Source organism: Telopea speciosissima, unplaced genomic scaffold, assembly GCF_018873765.1.
Source record: "Telopea speciosissima isolate NSW1024214 ecotype Mountain lineage unplaced genomic scaffold, Tspe_v1 Tspe_v1.0182, whole genome shotgun sequence".
NCBI lineage: Eukaryota > Viridiplantae > Streptophyta > Magnoliopsida > Proteales > Proteaceae > Telopea > Telopea speciosissima.
Window position 1 is genome coordinate 37599 of NW_025317518.1, and position 24611 is coordinate 62209.

Sequence of the window (24611 nt, forward strand, 5' to 3'; positions counted from 1 at the left end):
TGACAATGGGAAACGACATAATCCTGTGTTACCTTCATACGAGGTGTTCAAAAATGTGTCAAATTGGTTGTCTCGCTGTATATTCCCTGTGAAGTTGTTGTGAGATAGATTCAAGATTGAAAGGATTGTCAAACTTGTCAGTTGGTCCGGGATTCGTCTTGATAGATTGTTTCTTGAAAGATCCAATGCCTCAAGTTGTCTTAGATTTCCCAACGAAGATGGAATTTGACCCGCGAGGCTATTTCTTGATAAGTTGAGCAACAAAGTGATATTAGGTCACCCATTGCATCTGGAATACCTCCATTGAATTTGTTGTTGGATAAATCTACAGTGGTGAAAGTGGTGACGATACTTCCCATCTCCAAGAGTATTCCCTTGAGCACAATAGTAATTGTGTCTCGATAATAATCACCCAAAGAACTTGAGAAACTGAGATAATTTAATTGGGAATTGTCTTCATCATTCGTCATTGCCTTCCAGTGAAGAATATATTGCAATAGTAAATTCCCTGTAAAAGCATTGCCAGAGATATCAAAAACATGTAGGTTTGGAAAGGGAGAATCAAAATGGGAGAGTTGTCCAATGGGACCCTGAAAGTGGTTAGATCTCATGATAAGAACAAGCAATTCAGAGAGATTTCCCAACCAATATGGGAAGGTATCAGACAACAAGTTGTCCCTAATATCTAACACCTCCAAGTTCTTGCAATTTGCCAATGATCTTGGAACTTGTCCTTGAAGCTTGTTTTTATTGAGTTTAAGTGAATGCAGGATGCATCCACTTCCAAATGTAGGAGAAATAGGACCATATTTTTTGTTGCTCTCCAAATCTAGTACCCTCAATAACTTGCTACTGCCAAGGCATGTTGGCATGGTGCCACTCAATTGGTTATTGGACAATATCAAGATTTCCAGATTACTTGCATTGCAGATTGAGAAAGGGATTTTTCCAGTCAAATTATTGTCTGAAATTGAAAAGAATCTGGCTTGGGAGAGAAGGGACATGAGATTCCCTAAGATAGGAGATTCAAACTCAGTGTTAGATTGATTGAATGGTGGTAAAAAGCATGGTGGGGCTGTTGTTGAGAGATCAACACACTCTTATATCTTGTTTGAGTGAAGATCAAGAGTATAAATGTTGAAGAAGTGATTAGGCAACGGCAATTCCAGACCTGTCAACAAGTTGTTAGAAAGGTTTAGCATATCCAAATCCTTTTGTCATATCCATTTGGGTATTGCACCATCAATTCTATTATTGGAAGGTCTAGAGAGTACAAACCGTTTAGGTTTTTAAGGAAATCTGGGAATTTACTAATATTGCAAGAACTCATCTCTAATGTGTAAATTTGACTGCTGACAAAGTTATCACCAGCACTACGATTGATGGTCAAACTATCATTTATGACTCCACTGAATTTGTTATCTGACAACAACAACCCACTCAATGATGGGAGAAAAAACAAATAAGAATGGATCGGCCCTTTGAGAAAATTGTTGCACAAATTTAGATACTCAAGATTGGGAAAGCTCCACCTAAAAAAGGAAGGAATTTGACCATTGAGACTATTCGATGAAAGATCCAACATGGTGAGGTTTGTAAGGTTTGCAAGAAAAGGTGGGATTGGTCCAGACAAGTTGCAGCCATTGACAAATAATCCCTTCAAAGACTTGAGATTACCAATCGAACTTGGCAATAACTTCCCTTGGAATTTCGTGTTTCCAACACCCAGATATCGAAGAGAATAATTGTTCATCACTTGATCATCAGGGAATTCAGGAATCAGGACTGAGAGGAGAGGATTATAAGATAAGTCTATGACTGTCATGTTAGGTTGAAGGAAAAGATTGCTAGGAAAATCTCCATGGAATCCACAACCCCAGAGACTAAGGGCAGTCAAAGAAGTAAGGTTCACCAAAGAACCCGAGAGACCTGGCTAGAGAGATTTCTGCCACCATTCAATCAATCCAATTAAAGTAACTGCATGACTTTAGGAACTCATTGAAAGGCCCAATTATAATGACTGCATGACGGGTCCAACGGGCGAGCCAATAAGGCTACAGAGAATCTTGAAGAAATTAATGCATCCACTAATAACTCGCGACTTCTACTTTGACTGATTCTGGTTCGCAATTTCTTCATAACTATTTGGTTTATTTTAGATATCGATATTGGTTTTGGTCTCTGCTGATACCGACCCAGATTGGCCTTTTAATTAAAAATCAAGTTGTTTTTTTTATTTTTAATTTTTTAATTTTTTTTTACAATTTTACCTTTGATCCGATATCAATACCCGATCTAGGATCGGCAAGATGTTGGTATTCAGCCAATCTAGCCAATCTAATACCAATATCCCAATACCTAATTACAATTTTTTTTTTTAAATTTGCCAGAGGTGATATGTGTTTATGCTAGTGTAGACTCGCAGGCAGCATTCAAAACACAACAAATTTTGAGTCATGCCTATGTGTTTCTTCATATGAACTCAACTTAGTTCTGTAGGTTTCGAGTTGAAGGATAGGAGGAGCCTCTCCCGTCTTATTGCCAAATTGTCTTATTATCGATGTCAAATTTGATTAGATCCTAATTAATTAGAATTCAAAAGAAACAAAAATGCAATTCGAATTCAATTTTCCATCACACAAAACCTTTGTTATCAAATCCATAAACAAAAAAAAGATAAATAAATAAATAGGAGTATCAATTTATAAGAGCAAATTGAGGACGAATGATATTTATAAAAGCAAAAGGGACAGGTGTGTCTCTATGTGCAGTAGTGCATAGGAAAAATTCTATAACTCACCAATCAAAAAAATTGAAAGGAAGATATTTATCTGTTGGTGGGGATTAGACTATTGGTGGAAAATCAAGCCTTGACTTGATGTCAAGTAAATAAGAAAACAAAAACTTGGGCAATAGTCTTGAGACTTGAACATGTTTAAAAAGTAATGACAGTCCGTCAAGTCTTCGGGAGCTACTAATGATGATTTGGGATTTCTAGTTTTTTTTAACCGATGATGAGTTTTAGTCATTTTGCCTTTCATACATTTTTTTTTTAATCCTTAGATAATAGTTATGATCTATAATTATCTATAGTTTTTTTTTTATTTTTTTTATATGAAATCAGAAACAAATTTAATTCATAAACCGAGTAAATTCCACAGAGAAAGTTCTTGTAAAAGAGTCAGAATACTTAGAAGTCCTAGCCCTATTGTCTAATACATGAGCCCTTTGGAATTGAATGATTTCACTGACTTGAAGATAATACAAGAGAGAGTGCATATATATAGCACCACTGATGACAATATGGAAACCTAGAATCCTAATCTGAACTCATGTGATAATAGAAGTAGTGGTCCCTGGTTGAGAGGTCTTTTCTGGTGGTTTGAGGACATCATGCATGGTCCAAAGTGGCAGTCCATTGATATACATGATAGAGAACTCGATAGGGGTTTGATTGATCATCATCCTCATGATGAACACGGTTCATATAAAACTTAGTTCATCATATGAACTCAACTTAGTTCTATATCACATATAGGTTTCGAGTTGAATTGAAGGATGGGAGGAGTCTCTCCTGTCTTATTGCTGACTAGTCTTCCCATCAATGTCAAATTTGACTAGATCCTAATTAATTAGAATTCAAAAGAAACAAAAAAAAAAAAAAAAATATGTAATTCGGACTCAATTTTCCATCACACAAAATCCTTGTGGTTAAATCCATAAATATGTGAATTTCTATTAAAATTCACCAATCAAAAAAATTAAAAGGAAGATATTTATCTTTCAGTGGGAACCATTGATGGAAAATCAGGTCTTGATTCAAAGTAAAGTAAAGAAGAAAACAAAAACTTGGTCAATAGTCTTAAGATTTGTCCAGGTTTAAAAAGTAACAAGATTTCGTCAAGTCTGCACGAGTTACTAATACTTTTGGGATTTTTATCGATGATTGATACTTTTACTTAAATCAACCAAAACTCATGGAGTTTTGTCATTTTGCCTTCTCTACATTTTTTTTTTAATCTTTAGACAATAATTAGGATCTATAACTATCTATATGTATTATATAACTCTGGTTGACTAGACAACTAAAATTCATAGACTTGGAATTTTTTTTATTATTTTTTTGTATTTTATTTTTAAAGATTTGTGTTATATTTACTATATTTAAAATATAGAAAATATGATTCGCTCTAACCAGGTTTGACTACACAACACTAATATTCCACGGCTTAACACCTCTCCCCCAAAAAAAAAATTTATTAAAATAAAAAATAAAAAAAAAAAAGAAAGGGAGGAACGGGGGACATTTATGTACATCTTATGTTTATTGATCTATATATTTTATGAAAAAACAGAGAAAGTTGCCGGAAAATGAACATCCAAATATTGAAAAAAAAAAGAAATTGACATTAGTCGTAGTTGATTTCATGTTGACCAATATTTTCTTTGTATTCACTTTTCTACAGATATTATTATGTATGGGATTGAAAAGAGTTTGGTTAGTGGATCAACTCTTCTGATATTCATTATTTCTGATTTTCACAAAATAATGAAAGTCTAGAAAGAGGGTTAAAGTGGTGATGGCGTTTAATATGGCTAAGTCTTGGATACGGATACCTCTCCATGCTGTGTGAACCACTGGTGGAAAATCAATGGAAAATCAGGTCTTGACTCGAAGTCAAGTAAAGGAGGTCCATTTTCTTTTATTTCTTTTCCATCAAAATGATGAATCACAATATTAAAGAAAATCTTTCCAATATGATCATTAATTGATCTAAAAAAGAAAAATATGAAATTTAACAATAAATGTCCAACAAAAATTTTTCAATGATCAAAACAAAGATACATGACTTTTAAGCATTGATATGTACACCAATAATTTTAGTACTTACTTTTTCTTTATGACACTTCATTGGATATTTTTTTAGAATTGAGTTTTCCTTCATCCATAGTGAAAAGTGAATGTTTTCACTTATGGGTTCCAATGCTTAGATGATATTATGGGAATTGTACCAAAGGCACTTTAGACATTTGTATTCAAAAGGGTAATTATGGCATTCTATGGTGGAATACACCTCATTGACTCTACAACAAAAAAAACCTCGTTTTTTTCTTTTTGATTTTTTTGAGGATGCACGTTCTCTGTCCAAGAATGCATTTGGGTGCAGGCTGCACCCAAACACATGGGTCATGGGTGGGATTTGAGTCATTTAGGGGTGATCATTTCACCCGCCTCCCTTGTATCTGAGTACACCCTGCGCCCCCATTGCAGACAACTTTATCCCTCTTTTTTTTTTATTTTTTTATTTATAATAGTGTCGCTTCAAAGATTTGGTAGTCAAATTATGCCCCATGGGTTACACTATAATCGTTAGTTACTTATCCACAATGGTGGAATTTTCTCTTACCAAAAACAAAAAATGGTGGAATTTTCATTTTGTCACAGTCTGACAGACTACCGTCGGATCACCGAATCATCTCATGTTCTAGAAATTCGTTGAAACATTTCACACTCACACTCACACCTATGACCTAACTGCCATTCCCATTTTTTGAATCCATTTATCCGCGAAACACTTAAAGCTGAATCCAAAGGCCCATATAAATAAGGGTTTTTAACAAATGCCTCCTTGAAAATGCCCATTTGTCCAAATACCCTCCTACAACTTTTTTAATTGCAAATTTTCTCTCTATTTTTAAAACAGTGTAGTATTTCGGTCCAATTCCTTAATTTGAGATGTTAGATGTTAGTTTTAGGAAATCTAATGATCAAAATGCCCTTCTGATAAAAACCCACCAAAATTAAAGAATAAAATGACCAAATTATCCTCCATCTTCCCCAAATGGCTTATGATTTGAACTTGAAAATCAAACCCTAAATCATTTGGGGAAGGAAGATGAACGACCCTAGAATCAAGCCCCAAAAATATTTAAAAAAAAAAAAAAAAAAAAAAAGCTACTACATTCAATGGTGTGAGAAGTGAGAACAACTGAGTTTCTTCTATGTATCGGACCACTTTTTTGAGTAAAACGTATTGAGAGGCCCAATTATAGTGATTGCATGACTTTTACCCATTGAGAGGCCCAATTTAGTGACGGCATGACGGGTCCATTGGGCGGGCCAATAAGGCTAAAGAGAATCTTGAAGAAATTAATGAATCCACTAACTCACCAATCAAAAAGATTAAAAGGAAGATATTTATCTTTGGGTGGGTACCATTGATGGAAAATCAGGTCTTGATCGACTTGAAGTCACGTAAAGAAGAAAACAAAAACTTGGGCAATAGTCTTGAAACTTCCAAATGTTTAAAAGGTAATGAGATTCCGTCAAGTCTTCGTCATTTTGTCTTCCATACTTTTTTCTTTTTTTTTTTTTTTTTTTTTTTTTTTTAATTCTTAGACAATAGTGTTCGCAAGTTACTAGAATACAAATACTTTGTGAGTCCAAAATGGTTGTACAATTGTAGCACAGATGCCACTCACATCCATTAGGGTGCAGTATAATACGGTGGAATCCACACCATAATATAACAGTTGAGCTTCACATCACTTCTACTCAACTTGGCATTTTGGTTCAGTTTGAAATTTATTTTTTGGCAATTCGGATGTTTCAATGAAATTTTTAGGCCAATCGTATGTTTTATAAGATTATAAATAAATAACTATTTCTATTAAATGTAAAAACATTAACCTTAGAATTCTAAACAAAATACATAGATTTTTTCCTTATTTATTAGGCCAATTAAAATTTTTTATAACATGGGCTTTCGATGTAATCAAGCCTATTTTCAAGAAAATATTTGTGGGGTAATATGGTAATAACAAGAAAATCTTGGGTTAAGTATGAACCCATAGGAAATATAAAGATCAAAACCCTTGGCTCTTGCTTCTCCTTGTAAATAATTTTCCACTCTTCTCGTTTCAGTTTTGCATTCCCCTTTTTAACTCCTCTTAAGATATGCTGGTTCTTTGTCCACACAATTCGAGGGCTTATCAGCAAGGATGGATGGAGGAGAATGAAGAATAGAGCATTATTGGGGAGAGAGAGAGAGAGAGAGAGTGAGTTTCTGGATCACCTTCACAAGAAGTGTTCTTTTCGTTTTCATTCACCACCTTCACAACAATTTCAAACCTCACCATTTCTTTCATGTTCATTTGAAGAAAAGAGCTTGGTTGAGTTTGATCAAAGCTTCACTCTCACCTTGCGCTCTCAAGGATTTGGACATAAAGGCATCCCTGAAAATTGAGCACTGGAATGTCCTGTTTGGGAATAATATCACTCCTCAAAAATGGACTATTAACTATTAAGATGATTTACTTGCTCAAGCATTGGTGGCTCAATATCCCCCGTTTCTCTCTTTCTCTTTTTTTTTTTTTCTTTTTTTTTTCTTTTTTTTTGGTGGTGGGGTAGGAGGTGTTACGGCCGTGGAATATTAGTGTTGTGTGGTCAAACCAGGTTAGATTGTTAGAGTGAATCATAATTTCTATATTTTAAATACAGTAAATATATCATAAATATTAAAAAAAAAAAAACCCAAATCTATGAATTTACAAGAGTTACAATACATATAGATAGTTCTATAGATCATTATTATTGTCTATGGATAAATAAAAAATTTAGAGAACGCAAAATGACCAAACTCCATGTGTTTTGACTGATTTAAGTAAAAATATTAATCATCGGTAAAAATTCCAAATCATTAGTAATTCGTGAAGACTTGATGGAATCTTATTACTTTTTAAACCTGTGCAAGTCTAAGAGTACTATAGACCAAGTCTCTTGTTCCACTCTTTTGGTGAGTACATTATCTGAGTTTTTTTTTCATCTATTTGCTTGATGATTCACAAAATAAAATTTAAATCGAATTTTGGAAATTAGTTCATACATTTTATACTTCATTTGGACTGAGAGGAACCGTGTTCACCATGAGGATGATCAACCAAACCCCTATCGAGTTCTCTATCATGTACATCAATGGACCATGCATGATGCATGTCCTCAAACCACCAGAGAAGACCTCTCAACCAGGGACGACTACTTCTATTATCACATGATCAGTTCAGATTAGAATTCTAGGTTTCCATATTGTCATCAATGGTGCTATATATATATATATATGCACTCTCTCTTGTATTAATTATCTTCAAGTCAATGAAATCATTCAATTCCAAAGGGCTCATGTATTAGACAACAGGGCTAGGACCACTAAGTATTCTAACTCTTTCACAGGAACTTTCTCTGGAATTTACTCGGTTTATGAATTAAATTTGTTTCTGATTTCATTAAAAAAAAAAAAAAAAAACATATAGATAGTTATAGATCATAACTATTGTCTAAGGATTAAAAAAAAATGTATGAAAGGCAAAATGATTAAAACTCATCATCGGTAGAAAATTAAAAATCCCAAATCATTAGTAACTCGCAGACTTGACGGAATCTCATTACTTTTTAAACATGTTCAAGTCTCAAGACTATTGCCCAAGTTTTTGTTTTCTTCTTTATTTGACATCAAGTCAAGGCTTGATTTTCCACTAATGGTCCCTACCAAGAGATAAATATCTTCCTTTCAATTTTTTTGATTGGTGATCGAGTTATAGAATTTTTCCTATGCACTACTGCACATAGAGACACTCCTGTCCCTTTTGCTTTTATAAATATCATTCTTCCTCATTTTGCTCTTATAAATTGATACTCCTATTTTTTTATTTTATTTTTTTTATGGATTTGATCACTAATAAGGTTTTGTGTGATGGAAAATTGAGTTCGAATTGTATTTTTGTTCCTTTTGGATTCTAATTAATTAGGATCGAATCAAATTTGACATCGATAATAAGACGGGAGAGGCTCCTCCTATCCTTCAACTCGAAACCTACAGAACTAAGTTGAGTTCATATGAAGAAACACATAGGCATGACTAAAAATTTGTTGTGTTTTGAATGCTGCCTGCGAGTCTACACTAACATAAACACATACTCACCTCTGGCAAGTTTTAAGAAAAATTGTAATTAGGTATTGGGATATTAGTATCTGATCGGCTGGGTTGGCTGAATACCTCAGATCAATGGTAAAATCATCCAAAAAAAAAAAAAAAAAAACTTGATTTTTAATAAAAGTCCAATCTGGGTCGTTATCAGCAAAGACCAAAACCAATATCGATATCTAAAATAAACCAAATAGTTATGAAGAAATTGCGAACGAGAATCTATCAAAGTAGAAGTCGCCCCGACTTATTAGTGGATGCATTAATTTCTTCAAGATTCTCTTTAGCCTTATTAGCTCACCCATTGGACCCATCATGCAGTCACTATAACTTGGGCCTTTCAATGAGTTCCTAATTAAAGTCATGCAGTCACTGTAATTGGCCTTTCAAGTTCAAAAAAGGGGTCTGATACATAGAAAGCAGTAGCTTAGGATTCCTATAGTTTCCTTGGTATTTTGTGTCTATAAATACCAAGGCTCTCATCAGTAATTTTACAAACCAATATGAGGATGTGGTGGTGTTTCTTTATCTGCTTCTTACTATCCCTCTTTCAAACTTGTTTCCTTTCTTCTTCTCCTTCTCCTTCTCCTTCTCCTCCTCCCCATTTATGTCTCCATGATGAGATGCATGCTTTGCTGCAACTGAAGCAAATGCACTTTGTTCCACATCCCGATTACTATTCATCTCTCGATAGTTACCATAGTCCACTCGAGTCTTGGAATGATGAGACCAATAATACTAATTGTTGCAACTGGGAAGGCATCACCTGCAGCAGTGTCAACGATGATGCTCATGTGGTTGGCCTTCACCTCTCTGATTCATTCCTCAATGGTTCTATCCATTCCAATAGCACCCTCTTCCATCTTCGTCACCTCCAAACGCTCAGCCTCTCTTGGAACCAATTTTCCGGACGAATTCCATCACAAATATCACAACTCACAGATTTGGTTTCTCTTGATCTTTCTTTTAACCAATTTGAGGGCCAAATCCCATCTGAAATCTCACGGCTGACCAAGTTGGTTTTCCTCAACTTCTCCAACCAGGAAAACCAACTTGAAATCCCACATTTGAGAGCATTATTTAATGTTCAAAACTTTTCTAGCTTGAGAGAATTGCATCTTGATGGGGTGAACTTGTCAGGTGAAAAGAATAGGGATTGGTGTCATCACTTATCTTCCGCACTCCCTAACCTTCATGTTCTTTCATTGGAAGGTTGTTCACTTACAGGCCCTTTGGATACATCCATCTCAAGCCTTTGTTTCCTCTCAGAGCTCTACCTTGGCTATAACCAAAATCTCTCTTCCACGGTACCAAGTTCTTTGGTGAACCTGACTTCTTTGACTGCCCTTAGTCTCTGGGGTTGTGGATTCCATGGAGATTTTCCTAGCAATCTTTTCCTTCAACCTAACATGATATACATATATTTATATAATAATCCTCTCCTCTCAGTTCTGATTCCCGAATTCCCTGCTGATCAAGTGATGAACAATTCTCTTCAATATCTGGGTGTTGGAAACACGAAATTCCAAGGGAAGTTGCCAAGTTCAGTTGGTAATCTCAAGTCTTTGAAGGGATTATTTCTCAATGGCTGCAACTTGTCTGGACCAATCCCACCTTTTCTTGCAAACCTTACAAACCTCACCATGTTGGATCTTTCATCGAATAGTCTCAATGGTCAAATTCCTTCCTTTTTTAGGTGGAGCTTTCCCAATCTTGAGGTTCTAAATTTGCGCAACAATTTTCTCCAAGGGCCGATCCATTCTTATTTGTTTTTTCTCCCATCATTGCATTGGTTGAGCTTATCAGATAACAAATTCAGTGGAGTCACAAATGACCTTTCGTACGATATTGGTGGTGATAGCTTTGTCAGCAGTCAAATTGACACATTGGAGATGAGATCTTGCAATATTAGTAAATTCCCAGATGTCCTTAGCAACCTAATGCAATTGTCCGATCTAGACCTTTCTAGGAATAGAATTGATGGTGTAATACCCAAATGGATTTGGCAAAAGGAATATTGGTACCGACTAAACCTTTCTAACAACTTGTTGACAGGTCTAGAATTGCCTTTACCACATAATCACTCCTTCAACATTTATGCACTAGATCTTCATTCAAACAAGATACAAGAGTGTGCTGATCTCTCAACAACAGCCCCACCATGCTTTCTGTCAGCATTCAATCAATCTAACACTGAGTTTGAATCTTCTATCTTGGGGAATCTCACGTCCCTTCTCTCCAATCAAACCAGTTTCTTTTCAATTTCAAATAATAATTTGACTGGAAAAATCCCTTTCTCAATCTGCAATGTAAGTAATCTGCAATTTTTGATATTGTCCAATAACCAATTGAGTGGCACCATCCCAACATGCCTTGGCAGTAGCAATATATTGGGGGTTCTAGATTTGGAAAGCAACAAAATACATGGTCCTATTCCTCCTACATTCAGAAGTGGATGTAGGCTGCATTCACTTAAACTCAATAAAAACATGCTTCAAGGACAAATTCCAAGATCATTAGATAACTGCAAGAAATTGGAGGTGTTAGATATTGGGGACAACATGTTGAATGATACCTTCCCATATTGGTTCGGAAGTCTCTCTGAGTTGCGTGTTCTTGTCATGAGATCTAACCACTTTCAGGGTCCCATTGGACAACTCTCCCATGTTGATTCTCCTTTTCCAAACCTACATGTTTTTGACATCTCTGGCAATGCTTTTACAGGGAATTTACCATTGCAATATATTCTTCATTGGAAGGCGATGATGAATGATGCGAACAATTCCCAATTGAGTTATCTCAATTATGATTATTACTATCGAGACACAATTGCTATTGTGTACAAGGGAACATACTTTGAGATGGAAAGTATTGTAACCACCTTCACCTCTGTAGATTTATCCAACAACAGATTTAATGGAGGGATTCCAGATGCAATGGGCGATTTAAAATCACTTATGTTGCTCAACTTGTCAGGAAATAGCCTCACGGGTCAAATTCCATCTTCGTTGGGAAATCTAAGACAACTTGAAGCATTGGATCTTTCAAGAAACAATCTTTCAGGACAAATCCCGAACCAATTGATAAGTTTGACATTCCTTTCAATGTTGAATCTATCTCATAACAACCTCACAGGGAATATACCGCGAGGCAACCAGTTGGACACATTTTCGAACACCTCGTATGAAGGTAACATAGGATTATGTGGTTTCCCGTTGTCAATAAAGTGTGGAATCACAGATACGGAATTACCTCCAATCTTGACATTACAACAAGGAGAAGATTCAGCGTCTTTGTTTGATTGGAAATTTGTCATAGCTGGATATTGCTCTGGTTTAATAATTGGATTGGTCATGGGACAACAATTGTTTTGGAGAAACAATCAATGGATCAGCTATAGTTGGAGAATCAGAGGATCCAAGCAGAGAAAAGGGTTAAAGAGGAAACACCACAGCAAAGGAAAATGAATAAATGTTAAGCATCAAAATAAATGAGATTTGAGTATTGTCATAATAAAGTGTATCATCTTTTATATGCTACCTCTTTTATTTGTGGTTACGTGATTGTATATTTATGTCCAGTTTTATTGTCTTGGAGTGAGCAAGAGTGGTCCGGGTTGGGGGGGGTAAGGCTGGTTATGCCCCCCCCTCCCCCTTTGTAATTATTTTGGCTTATTTTAATAAAATTCTAGGGGCTTCCCTGGGTCCCAGATAATATTCAGGTTAAAAAAAAAAAAGGGTCAAAACTTTCTTTCCCCTCCCTAGTCGTGCCCTCTTCTTTTACTACTAGTCTTGTTGTAGATGCAATTGATCGAAAAATCCGAAGTGCACCCTCAGTGGTAAGAAGCATGGGATGCTAATCTAGTGCCTCACAGTAGTACACTCTCACGTCACAAGAGAGTGGACCAGGAAAAAGGGAGTTCCCACCTAGATCAGGGAGTCGGAACTAATTTCTTGGCAGAGATGGCAGCTTTTTTCTTGGAATTAAGGAAGCTCAGGATCTAAGTATTGCTAAATTATGGATTGAGAGCGATTCAGCAGCAATGGTCACCTCTATCCTCTCTCGCAAGATTCCCTGGTGTTTTCTGCAGTCTTGGTGGTCGATTGCTACTTTCCTTGATTCTATACAGTGGCGTATCAGCCAATGTTACCGAGAAGCTAATGTTGTTGCTTATGCATTAGCTAACTAGGTAGTTAAAGCAAAAACATCAAGCTTATGGCATTCGGCTTCCTAACTTCATTGTTCTAACTGTCTTTGGGATGTGCAGGTCCATTCCTACTACAAATTTTCATAATTCCGACCTATGTTCTTTGGGGACTAGCCTGGTGTTGGTTTTATCAGGATCTGCCCTTTTGCTGATGGCAATGCCGAAGGTGAAGGACAGATTTCGAAGATGTGTTTTTTGTAATTTTCCAATCATTTTGTATCATTCTTTCTTTTTTCTTTAATATATACATTACTGACTTTTAGCAAAAAAAAAAAGGGGAATATGTATAGTTTTTTTTTTTTTAATGAAAGTGTAATCACACAAACCACACACCAATCCCAAAAGGTTAACCGACTTTTGGGACCGTGAAATGACGGATATACACAACACACACCACACTCACACACCCGATGTGGGACTAAACCCACACATCTTTCTCTTTTTTTTTTTATGAAAGTGAAATCACACAAACCACACACCAATCCCAAAAGGTTAACCGACTTTTGGGACAGTGAAATGGCGGATATACACAACACACACCACACTCAGGGGATATGTATAGTTGGTACGTAAGGGTGGGAATATGGTACTTATAATAGGATCTGCAAAGTGTTATGTTATATTTTATTCCAATGCCCTAGTCCAATGTCTTTATATGGGTTTCTGTTTGAATTTTTGATTTGCAGAAGAAATTACGATTGGATTGATGGGTGATTATAGGGTTCATCTTCCCCAAATGGTTTAGGGTTTAATTTTTAGTTTCAAACCCTAAACGATTTGAGGAAGATGAGGGCAATTTGATCACTCTACATTTGGTTTAGGGTTTAATTTTAGTGGGTTTTTGTCACAAGGTCATTTTGATCATTAGATTCCCTGAAACTAACGTCTAACATCCTAAATTAAGGAACTGGACTAAGAGTGCTACACTATTTTGAAAGTAGGGGAGTTTGCAATTAGAAAAGTTGTAGAGGTGCATTTGGACAAATGGGCATTTTCGAGGGGGCATTTGTAAAAGAACCCTTAAAACAAATGAAGCGCTAAGTTATATTTTCTTCCAATGCCCTAGTTCGATGTCTTTATATGAATGTAAATATATGTTTGTTCACTATATAATTAACCATGTAAAAAAAGATACATCTCTGTTTGGAAACTCAAGAAAACAAATCGATCACCAAGAGGAATTACTTTGGACCATGTGGGATATGATATGGAAGCATCAACTTTTTGTTGTTGCCCCCTCTAAACGATCTGATTGAATAATTACAAATTGATTGAAACCTAATTTACTTCGCATATTGGTATTTTTTTTTATCTTGAATACAGTGAAACTTGGCCTTGGAGATTTCCATTGACATGTTAAATTGTTAGATCTTATGTTATTTAGAGCTCACCTAAAATGACAATTAAAAGAGTCTTAACTCCTACAGTCCAAAGGGAAGTTAGATTTTCTCAAATGTTTCATTACAACCATTTCCACCACTAAAAACAAAGAAACAAAAAAAGATACCAAATCAGAGTCAGAGATGCCTGCCATATAATTATTTCTCATGCACAACATTTTAATTAACCATTTGAATTAGTTTGCAAAGGTGAGCAAGCCTCAGGTACTGCAGTATATATACCTGGAACACCTCAAGTCAGTGTTCCAAGTTCCAACTATTATGGCCATTACATATCATCACTTCAAAATAAAATCCCAAAACAACCATCCATCAATGATTATGAGAATTTTGTCATAATTTCATTAAATGAGCAATGCCACTTCCATCCATTGGGGCCGGTGCAGTATAATATGGTGGAATCCACACCATAATATAACAGTTGAGCTTCACATCACTTCTCCTCAACTTGTGGCGAACTGTGGGGGTGCGGGGGTATCCTTTAATGCCATAGAGTTTGTATCGATGTTGTATGCCCCCTCTTTACCTGTATCCCCCCCCTTCCTTTTTACTTCGTTATTATTATTCTATTATCTCTTACAGGATCCATGTAACCGACCCCATTAAGTTGGTGGGATAAGGCTTGGATATTGTTGTTGTTGTGTATCTTGCAACAACTGAAAGTAAAAGAAGACTTTCCAATACCTAATCTTTTCATTTGTAAATGAAGCAAGAACGTTGATTTTCAGGCCAAATTGCCAGTCCCAAAGCTAAAAAAACAAGGGTTTAATTTCATAGTTTAGCCGCTTGTAAATAAAAAACAGAGTCTGGGAGTTTGTTGATTGTGATGGCAATAAAACCACTTTTTTTAATAGGACTTTGTATATATTTTATTTTTTTAATAGTTTATGGATATTTGAAATTGTATTTTAGATGATGTGTCTTGGAACGTATAATCGATGTAGAATATATATATGCATTAATGTTGGTTGTTATAGTTGTTTTGAAACATTAGATGTAGGTATTCAAGTAAAAATTCCTCAATTTACATGAGTATATTGTCGTCATCTTTTTTTTTTTTTTTGAAATCTATACGTTTAAAACATGTACCGTCCGTTTCCATTTTTTCTCGTTCTCAATTTTTATGATCTCTTTTTTGACCATACTGTTCTTAGTTTTACTCCTTATAAAACTCATACCATCTAATTCCCTTTTTTAGCCGTTCCCATTTTTGCTAATTATGGTCCATGGTTCTACATGTATCCACCCTTGCAAGACCACAACATACTGAGACTTACTTTAAAGTATAGACGCCCATTCTCCACCTCCGCCAATTGAATCATAGTTTGTCATCGCAGATAATAATACAAGACTCCCTACCTGATAACCTGATAGCATACTGAGACTTACTTTAAAGCTGAAGATGATAAATAGTAGGTTAAAGGAAACGTTCAGCAGTCAAAATTCTTCTCTCAACATATGAGGCACCATTAAGAACCTTCTATTCTATACGTAAATGCCACACAAAATTCCAAACTTTACTAGATGAATACCTAAATGTCACTCCAGTCATCCCATTCTAATCCTTGAATTTAAAGAAACCATTTGACAAAGTAAAGGAAGCTCCAGATTTACTAAGAGAACAAAACCAGAAATCTTCCAACGTTTGTATCTTCCAGTATGTCTTCCAGTATGTAGCCGAAGTCATTGAATGAAAGGTCATGGATCTGAAATGTTCCTTTCATTTTGGAAATCGATCTCACATGTCCTTTCAAGTAGCTGCCGCTTAAAAATTTAATCTCCCTTTAGTTTACCATTCTAGGCATGGTTTTAGTGCACGGTATTGGATCGGGTATTAGCTATCCCGCTATGTTATTGGTACGGTATCAACATAGGTCAATCGTATCGAACAAGTTTACTTGGGTATCCTTTAAAAAAAACAGTTTTTTTTTTTACTGTTTTACCCCTTGTCCGTACCGTTTCACTGATACAGTATCGGTCACCTTCAAAACCGTGCAATATTGACCATATCGGGCAATCCGAAATTGATCGATACCTCAAACCATGATTTGGTGAGGTTATTTTTAGTAGAAATTTTAGGTGAGCTTTAAATTAAGGGATAAAGTTCTCTGCATTGGTGCCGCAGGGTACGTCTAGACACATGGGGGTGAGTGAAACAACCCCACCTCAATGACCCAAACCCAGCCCTTGTCCCGCTCCATGTGTCTGGGCGTAACCTGCACCTAGATGTGCTCTTGGACAAAGAACGTGCGCCCTTAAATTAATAACATAAGTTTTAAGAGAAAAGTGCACTATGGGGGAGTGTACTGCCAATGCCCGCACAGGGGGCAAAATGACCGCCCCACCCGCATGAAAAGAGAAAATCCCGTACCTATGATTCCAACGCGCATGCTTTCAGTGCTCCTGTGTGTGTTGGGGACCGTGCTAGGACCATGCAACCTCATAGAGGATGTCAACCCTAAGTTTTAACATGTACGCAGTCTTACCCCTATTTCGCAAAGAAGCTGTTTTCAAATTTGAACTCACGACCACTTGATCACAATGGAGCAACATTTACCATTGCACCAAGGCAGGAAAGTACGAATATGCAAAGTCACTTACATTTCAATTTGTAATTGATCAATTAATTGAATCTATTGAGAGGGACAACATAAAGTTGATGCGTCCATATCCCACATGATCGAAAGTAATTCAAGTCTTTTCGTAGGGATTTGCTATATAGCTTTAAGAGAAAGTTTTCATACACGGTCGTGTAGACCATGTATGTGAGAGGGTGAGAGTTTCAAGGCATTAATTAATGGATGGGGATTTATGACTTTTTCAACTCTTTTTGAGAGACCCTTTCACATACACGGCTTATAATGCCGTGTGTAAGCCGTGTATGAAAACTTTCTCCATAACTGTATATAACTATATTAAGCAAATCTATATTTCCATTCACATTAAGATACATGCATCACGAATGTTACAGAGAAAGTTCTTTGAGCACCACTCTTTCCCACCACCCTCCCCCATTGATCCATAATAATACATGTACGAAAAAGTAAACTTAAGGAAATGAATGGTCAATATGAATGCAATCACCACTTTAAATCCTCTTTCCAACTTTTGGAAAATTATTTTCATGTGTCACGCTCTGTTCTGCTATCATGAAAATGAATGTGGCTGTTTTTTTATTGAATATAACATTAAGTAGCTTGACCCTCTATGCATAACAAACAACTAATTAAGCACTACTCCTCCTACCTATTTGCGGGGATTCAAATCTTTTACGATGCGACTGTCCATCTTGCCATGTTGTATAGACGAAAGGTGGTGCGCATTGATCACTTTACCCTTGTCTGAGCGGGGATGAGGTGATCAATACACACCACCTTGTATCTGCGTAGCATTGGCAAGACAAGATAACGAGTTATAGAAGATCTATACTGTTGCCATGTAGGATAATACCTGTTCGAAAAGTGAACATAAAAAAATGAAAAATTATTCACATTATTTGTTTTTTATTTGACTTCAATTCAAGACGTTTTCCAAAAAATGGTTCCCACTGAAAAATAAAATAAAAAAGATAATAAAAAAAAGACAAAATCTTGGTGAGATGTGCAGAGATTTTAAAAAGTAAGAAGAGAAATTGCTTGGACACTCCTAGACTATGGCCTAATTATTTATTCTCCTCAACAGTTTAAATAATTACTTAAACACTTGTTATAGTTTATCATTTCTTTCAAGTAGATCCCGTCCGTTAGTTTAATGATGAAGTCATTAGTTAATTTTTTTATAATACCTAAACAACCCTTAAAGGGTAGTGAAGTGACCCTTTTACCCTCTTCCTCATTCTTCTTCTTTTTCCTGCAAATCACCTATTTCAGAAACCCTAATCGATTTCAGAAAATTTTCTCTGTTTTTAAACAAATTTCAAATCAAGAGATGTTATTTTAATACCTGAGTTTTTGAATCTGGTCTACCGCCTTCGTCTCTCCCTAAGTGTTTTGTATTCATCCGTTAATCTAGCAGAAGAAGCAACACAAGAAACATTATCTTCTTAGCCTTTCTGTTATTCAGGAAACCACCTCTGAGTCCATGACGAAGATGATGAGGTCCCACCATTCACCAAACCAACAGCCATAGCCATCTTCAACAAAAACCTTTCTTCAACAAGCAAGCAAAATCCCCAAAATCGACACAATAGGTCACCAAACCAGAACCAAATGTCTGTAAGAGTTCTTCGAAACCCTTTAAAAATAGGAGTGGGAATCCGAAAAGCCCCAATAATGTATGGAGATGATGCAGGGAAGTGTCAAGGACTTATTAATAACACTAATTGGATTCGAAATTTCTATCTATTTAATGAATCAGAGAATAAAAAATCACAAGAACGCACGATTTCAATCCAATTTGATGATTTGATGGATTCTGTTTCTAGCAGGGCATGGTGGGGTGGGCAACGCGGGATGGGGCGATATTTTTCACGACAAAAAAGCTTTCAGTCTCTGCAATTTCACTCAAGCCACACTTCTCACCAAAAAAAAAAAAAAAACTCCACCTCTTTCCTGGTATAAAGTAGCAAAATATCTATGCTGGAATTGTTTATTTTCCTGTTCGTTTCGTTTCTGTAATGCAATTTTGTATATTGCTGGTCAGTGGACCCCAAATCGGCCTGGTTTCTTCTACTTCTCTTACAACTTCAACAATGGCTCTTCTCAAGGCCTGTAACGAAGGAAAAAAACTAGCCATTAGGGTTATTCCAGCACCAGCAACGAACAAGTGGGCTTTGTCGTCAGAACTTTCACTAGAAGCTGCACCATCGCCGATCTCTGGTGGAACGGTTTCATCCACTCCAACTTTCCGGTGGTCGTTTCGTCCTCATCAACATCAAGGAAGTTCACCAAGTCTCGTACCGAGCGTAATCCAGGGGTTGAGGGGCTTGAGGCAATGGCGACGTAGGAGTAACTTAAAAGGCATTCCAAACGCCAATTTTAAAAAATTGGATACATAAAGTAATCTTTTCATTGGGTACTTGAGGTGTAATTTATCCTAAGGGTAAAATAGACATTTTCCTTTAAACTTTAATAACAAATTAACACCGTCAGATTTCAAAGGTGTCAAGTAATTGTCTCAAATGTTGGTAATCCTAAGCAAAGTGATCATAATATAGGGGGTGTCTAAGTAATTTATCCAAATAAAAAAAAAGACTCCGTTTGGACTTTGGACCCACCCTATATGAAAGTTTGGATCTTTTTCTCTTTGGCGGTCCATGGTGTCCCCTTGATCCTCAGTCGTTCAACTTTGGTCTTTTTATTTTATATTTTTTTTTTCATTGGGACTCTTTCCCTTGGTTGGTTAGGTGAAGTGGTGTTTCCTTTAATTTGTTTGGGTCTTGGTCCTTACCATGAGTTGAGGCTTTGAATTCCCCTTTGTATATTCTTCTGTTACTTTTTTCTTTGCATTTTTTGTTTGTTTTTTGGGGTTTTAATTAATACCTGGCCGATCTTATATCAGGTATCAAATATCGGTATCGGATCAAAGTAAAATCGTTAGAAGAAAATTTGATTTATAATAAAATATAGGTAAAATTGACCGACCCAGGCCAATCTGGATCAGTATTGGCAGAGGGAGACCAAAACCGATCTCGATATCTGAAATAAAACAAATAGTTAGGAAGCAATTGCGAACCAGAATCAGTCTTGCGGTCTTGGCTTATCCCATTATAGAGACTGTGATGAAAATAAAAGTTAGTAAGAGTGAAAGTCACAAGTCAGTGGATGCATTAATTAGTTTGTTCAAGATTCTCTTTAGCCTTATTAAGCCACCCATTGGACCCGTCATGCAGTCTCACACTCACTATAATTGAGCCCCTCAATGAGTAAAAGTCATTCTCTCAATGTGTTTAACTCAATAAAAGAGGTTATCTCGAGGTTATCTCCTCCAGTTCTTTGTCCGGTCCAGTTCTCAGCATCCCTAATAAGGGGATCGAATGACCTGCATCCTACCTTTACCTGAACACTCTGCCCAGGTGAGGCCCACCCTTCCTTTATTAGAGGCATTGAAGAACTGAGCCGGACAGGGAACCGGAGAAGATAATTTTTCTATAGATGAAACTCACTTCTCAGTTCTCACTTCTCACACCATTGAAAGCAGTAGCTTAGGCTTTACCAAAACAAAAAAAGAAAGCAATAGGTTAGGTTTTTTTATGAACAAATGCCCACCTCATAGTCTGTGTAGATAATTTATGTTAGTGACCCGGCCACCTAGTTCTATCACACGGCAAAAACAACGTGGCAATTTCAAGCGTGGGATAGAGATAGTGGAAATCTGGATTGCCAGTTGTCAAATTTCATACTCCATTTGACGAAATATTCCGTTGTGTTGGCATGCATCTCTATGAATGTCTATGCATGACTATAGTACCCTAATCACTATTATGCACTCTCCCATGATTTAGGCGTGGTTTTATGAATGAGTTGGTATCTTGATTTACTTGTATTTCTCTAATCTAAAAATTATATTAGCTCAATATCCCTCCCCCTCCCTTTTTCTTTTCTTTTTTTTTTTTTTGGGGGTGCCCGCGGGGAGGGGGGTGGGGGGGAGAGGGGGGCTGACAGGGGATTGTTATGTCATGGAATATGAGTATTGTGTAGTCAGACCTGATCAGAACGAATCACATTTTCTATATTTTAAATACAGTAAATATAACATAAATCTTTAACAATAGGATAAATTACTTGTATACCCTCTGTACTATTGCCAGATTGCTTGTCACCCCCAATCACAGATATCTTTTTATAAATACAAGTTCCGGGGCTGGGTTGGATTAAGTGTTCGGTTGTTTTGACGAATTTATTTCTGTTTTGATGGCAATGTTAAAGGTGGGAAAATCTTATCAATCCTTTTGGGACTTGTTTCATAGCCTTAACTTTCTATACTATTTTCTGGATTTCGATGATACACAGATACAAGTGGAAAATAAAAAATATTAATTAAATTTCCACAGTAACAGTCCGCGAGTTAGTGGATGCAATATTAATTAATTTCTTTTTAGGATTCTTTTTAGCCTTAATTAATTAATTAATTAGCCCATTAGACCCATGATGGCAGCCACCATAATTGACCACATGCAAGCTTAGGTTTGGGCTTTGGCATGCTTTGGATGAGCAGTAGCGGGTTTTGGCTATAAATACCAAGCCTCTCATCACTCATTTTACAAACCCAATTAATAAGCAAGCTCTTATTAATTCTTTAGTTCCTTAATTTGAAGGGTTCTTCAAATTAAGAAATATGATGTTGTGGTGGCGGCCTTTTTTAATCTTCTTGCTATCCCTCTTTCAAACTTGTTTCCTTTCTTCTCCTTCTCCTCCTCCGCATTTATGTCTCCATGATGAGATGCATGCTTTGTTGCAACTGAAGCTAATGCACTTTCATTCATCTCTCGATGGTCACCATAGTCCACTCGAGTCTTGGAATGATGAGACCAATAATACTAATTGTTGCAACTGGGAAGGCATCACTTGCAGCAATGTCAACGATGATGGTCATGTGGTTGGCCTTCACCTCTATGGTTCATCGCTCAATGGTTCTATCCATTCCAATAGCACCCTCTTCCATCTTCGTCACCTTCAAACTCTCAACCTCTCTTGGAACTCATTTTCAGGACGAATTCCATCACGAATATCACAACTCACAGATTTGGTTTCTCTTGATCTTTCTTGTAACCTTTTTGAGGGCCAAATCCCAACTGAAATCTCACGGCTGACCAAGTTGGTAATCCTTGACTTCTCTAATGACATTTTTTTCAGTAATTTACTTGAAATCCCAAATTTGAGAGCATTATTTAATGTTCAAAACTTTTCTAGCTTGAGAGAATTGCGTCTTGAAGGGGTGAACTTGTCAGGTGAAAAGAATAGGGATTGGTGTCATCACTTATCTTCCGCACTCCCTAACCTTCATGTTCTTTCATTGGAAGGTTGTTCACTTACAGGCCCTTTGGATACATCCATCTCAACCCTTCGTTTCCTCTCAGAGCTCAACGTTGGCTATAACCAAAATCTCTCTTCCACGGTACCAAGTTCTTTGGTGAACCTGACTTCTTTGATTTTCCTTAGTCTCCCATATTGTGGATTCCATGGAGATTTTCCTAGCAATCTTTTCCTTCAACCTAACATGACATACATAGAGTTATCTAATAATCCTCTCCTCTCAGTTCTGATTCCCGATTTCCCTGATCAACTGATGAACAATTCTCTTCGATATCTGGATGTTGGAAGCACGAAATTCCAAGGGAAGTTGCCAAGTTCAGTTGGTAATCTCAAGTCTTTGAAGGGATTATTTGTCAATGGCTGCAACTTGTCTGGACCAATCCCACCTTTTCTTGCAAACCTTACAAACCTCACCATGTTGGATCTTTCATCGAATAGTCTCAATGGTCAAATTCCTTCCTTTTTTAGGTGGAGGTTTCCCAATCTTGAGTATCTAAATTTGTGCAACAATTTTCTCAAAGGGCCGATCCATTCTTATTTGTTTTTTCTCCCATCATTGAGTAGGTTGTTGTTGTCAAATAACAAATTCAGTGGAGTCATAAATGATAGTTTGACCATCAATCGTAGTGCTGGTGATAACTTTGTCAGCAGTCAAATTTACACATTAGAGATGAGTTCTTGCAATATTAGTAAATTCCCAGATTTCCTTAGCAACCTAAAGCAATTGTCCGATCTAGACCTTTCTAGAAATAGAATTGATGGTGTAATACCCAAATGGATATGGCAAAAGGAATATTTGTTCCAACTAAACCTTTCTAACAACTTGTTGACAGGTCTGGAATTGCCTTTACCACATAATCACTCCTTCAACATTTATGCACTAGATCTTCATTCAAACAAGATACAAGAGTGTGCTGATCTCTCAACAACAGCCCCACCATGCTTTCTGCCAGCATTCAATCAATCTAACACTGAGTTTGAATCTCCTATCTTGGGGAATCTCACATCCCTTCTCTCCAATCAAACCAGTTTCTTTTCAATTTCAAATAATAATTTGACTGGAAAAATCCCTTTCTCAATCTGCAATGTAAGTAATCTGCAATTTTTGATATTGTCCAATAACCAATTGAGTGGCACCATCCCAACATGCCTTGGCAGTAGCAATATATTGGGGGTTCTAGATTTGGAAAGCAACAAAATACATGGTCCTATTCCTCCTACATTCAGAAGTGGATGCAGGCTGCATTCACTTAAACTCAATAAAAACATGCTTCAAGGACAAATTCCAAGATCATTAGATAACTGCAAGAAATTGGAGGTGTTAGATATTGGGGACAACATGTTGAATGATACCTTCCCATATTGGTTCGGAAGTCTCTCTGAGTTGCGTGTTCTTGTCATGAGATCTAACCACTTTCAGGGTCCCATTGGACAACTCTCCCATGTTGATTCTCCTTTTCCAAACCTACATGTTTTTGACATCTCTGGCAATGCTTTTACAGGGAATTTACCATTGCAATATATTCTTCATTGGAAGGCGATGATGAATGATGCGAACAATTCCCAATTGAGTTATCTCAATTATGATTATTACTATCGAGACACAATTGCTATTGTGTACAAGGGAACATACTTTGAGATGGAAAGTATTGTAACCACCTTCACCTCTGTAGATTTATCCAACAACAGATTTAATGGAGGGATTCCAGATGCAATGGGCGATTTAAAATCACTTATGTTGCTCAACTTGTCAGGAAATAGCCTCACGGGTCAAATTCCATCTTCGTTGGGAAATCTAAGACAACTTGAAGCATTGGATCTTTCAAGAAACAATCTTTCAGGACAAATCCCGAATCAATTGATAAGTTTGACATTCCTTTCAATGTTGAATCTATCTCATAACAACCTCACAGGGAATATACCGCGAGGCAACCAGTTGGACACATTTTCGAACACCTCGTATGAAGGTAACCCAGGATTATGTGGTTTCCCGTTGTCAATAAAGTGTGGAATCACAGATACAGAATTACCTCCAATCTTGACATTACAA

General features: G+C 36.5%; 2 long non-coding RNA genes across 2 annotated transcripts; one reads left to right on the forward strand and one right to left on the reverse strand.

Annotated features, from left to right (window-relative positions):
• The first annotated feature begins 1103 nt into the window (after positions 1–1103).
• LOC122647818 lies at positions 1104–24406 on the forward strand. Its single transcript, XR_006330980.1, has 4 exons — positions 1104–1128; positions 2754–2757; positions 3539–3545; positions 23494–24406. It is a non-coding gene; the product is annotated as an uncharacterized LOC122647818 (long non-coding RNA).
• Positions 11098–23570, reverse strand: LOC122647817. Its single transcript, XR_006330979.1, has 3 exons — positions 23489–23570; positions 13092–13095; positions 11098–11117 (listed from the first exon to the last, which is right to left on the reverse strand). It is a non-coding gene; the product is annotated as an uncharacterized LOC122647817 (long non-coding RNA).
• Positions 24407–24611: the final 205 nt, after the last annotated feature.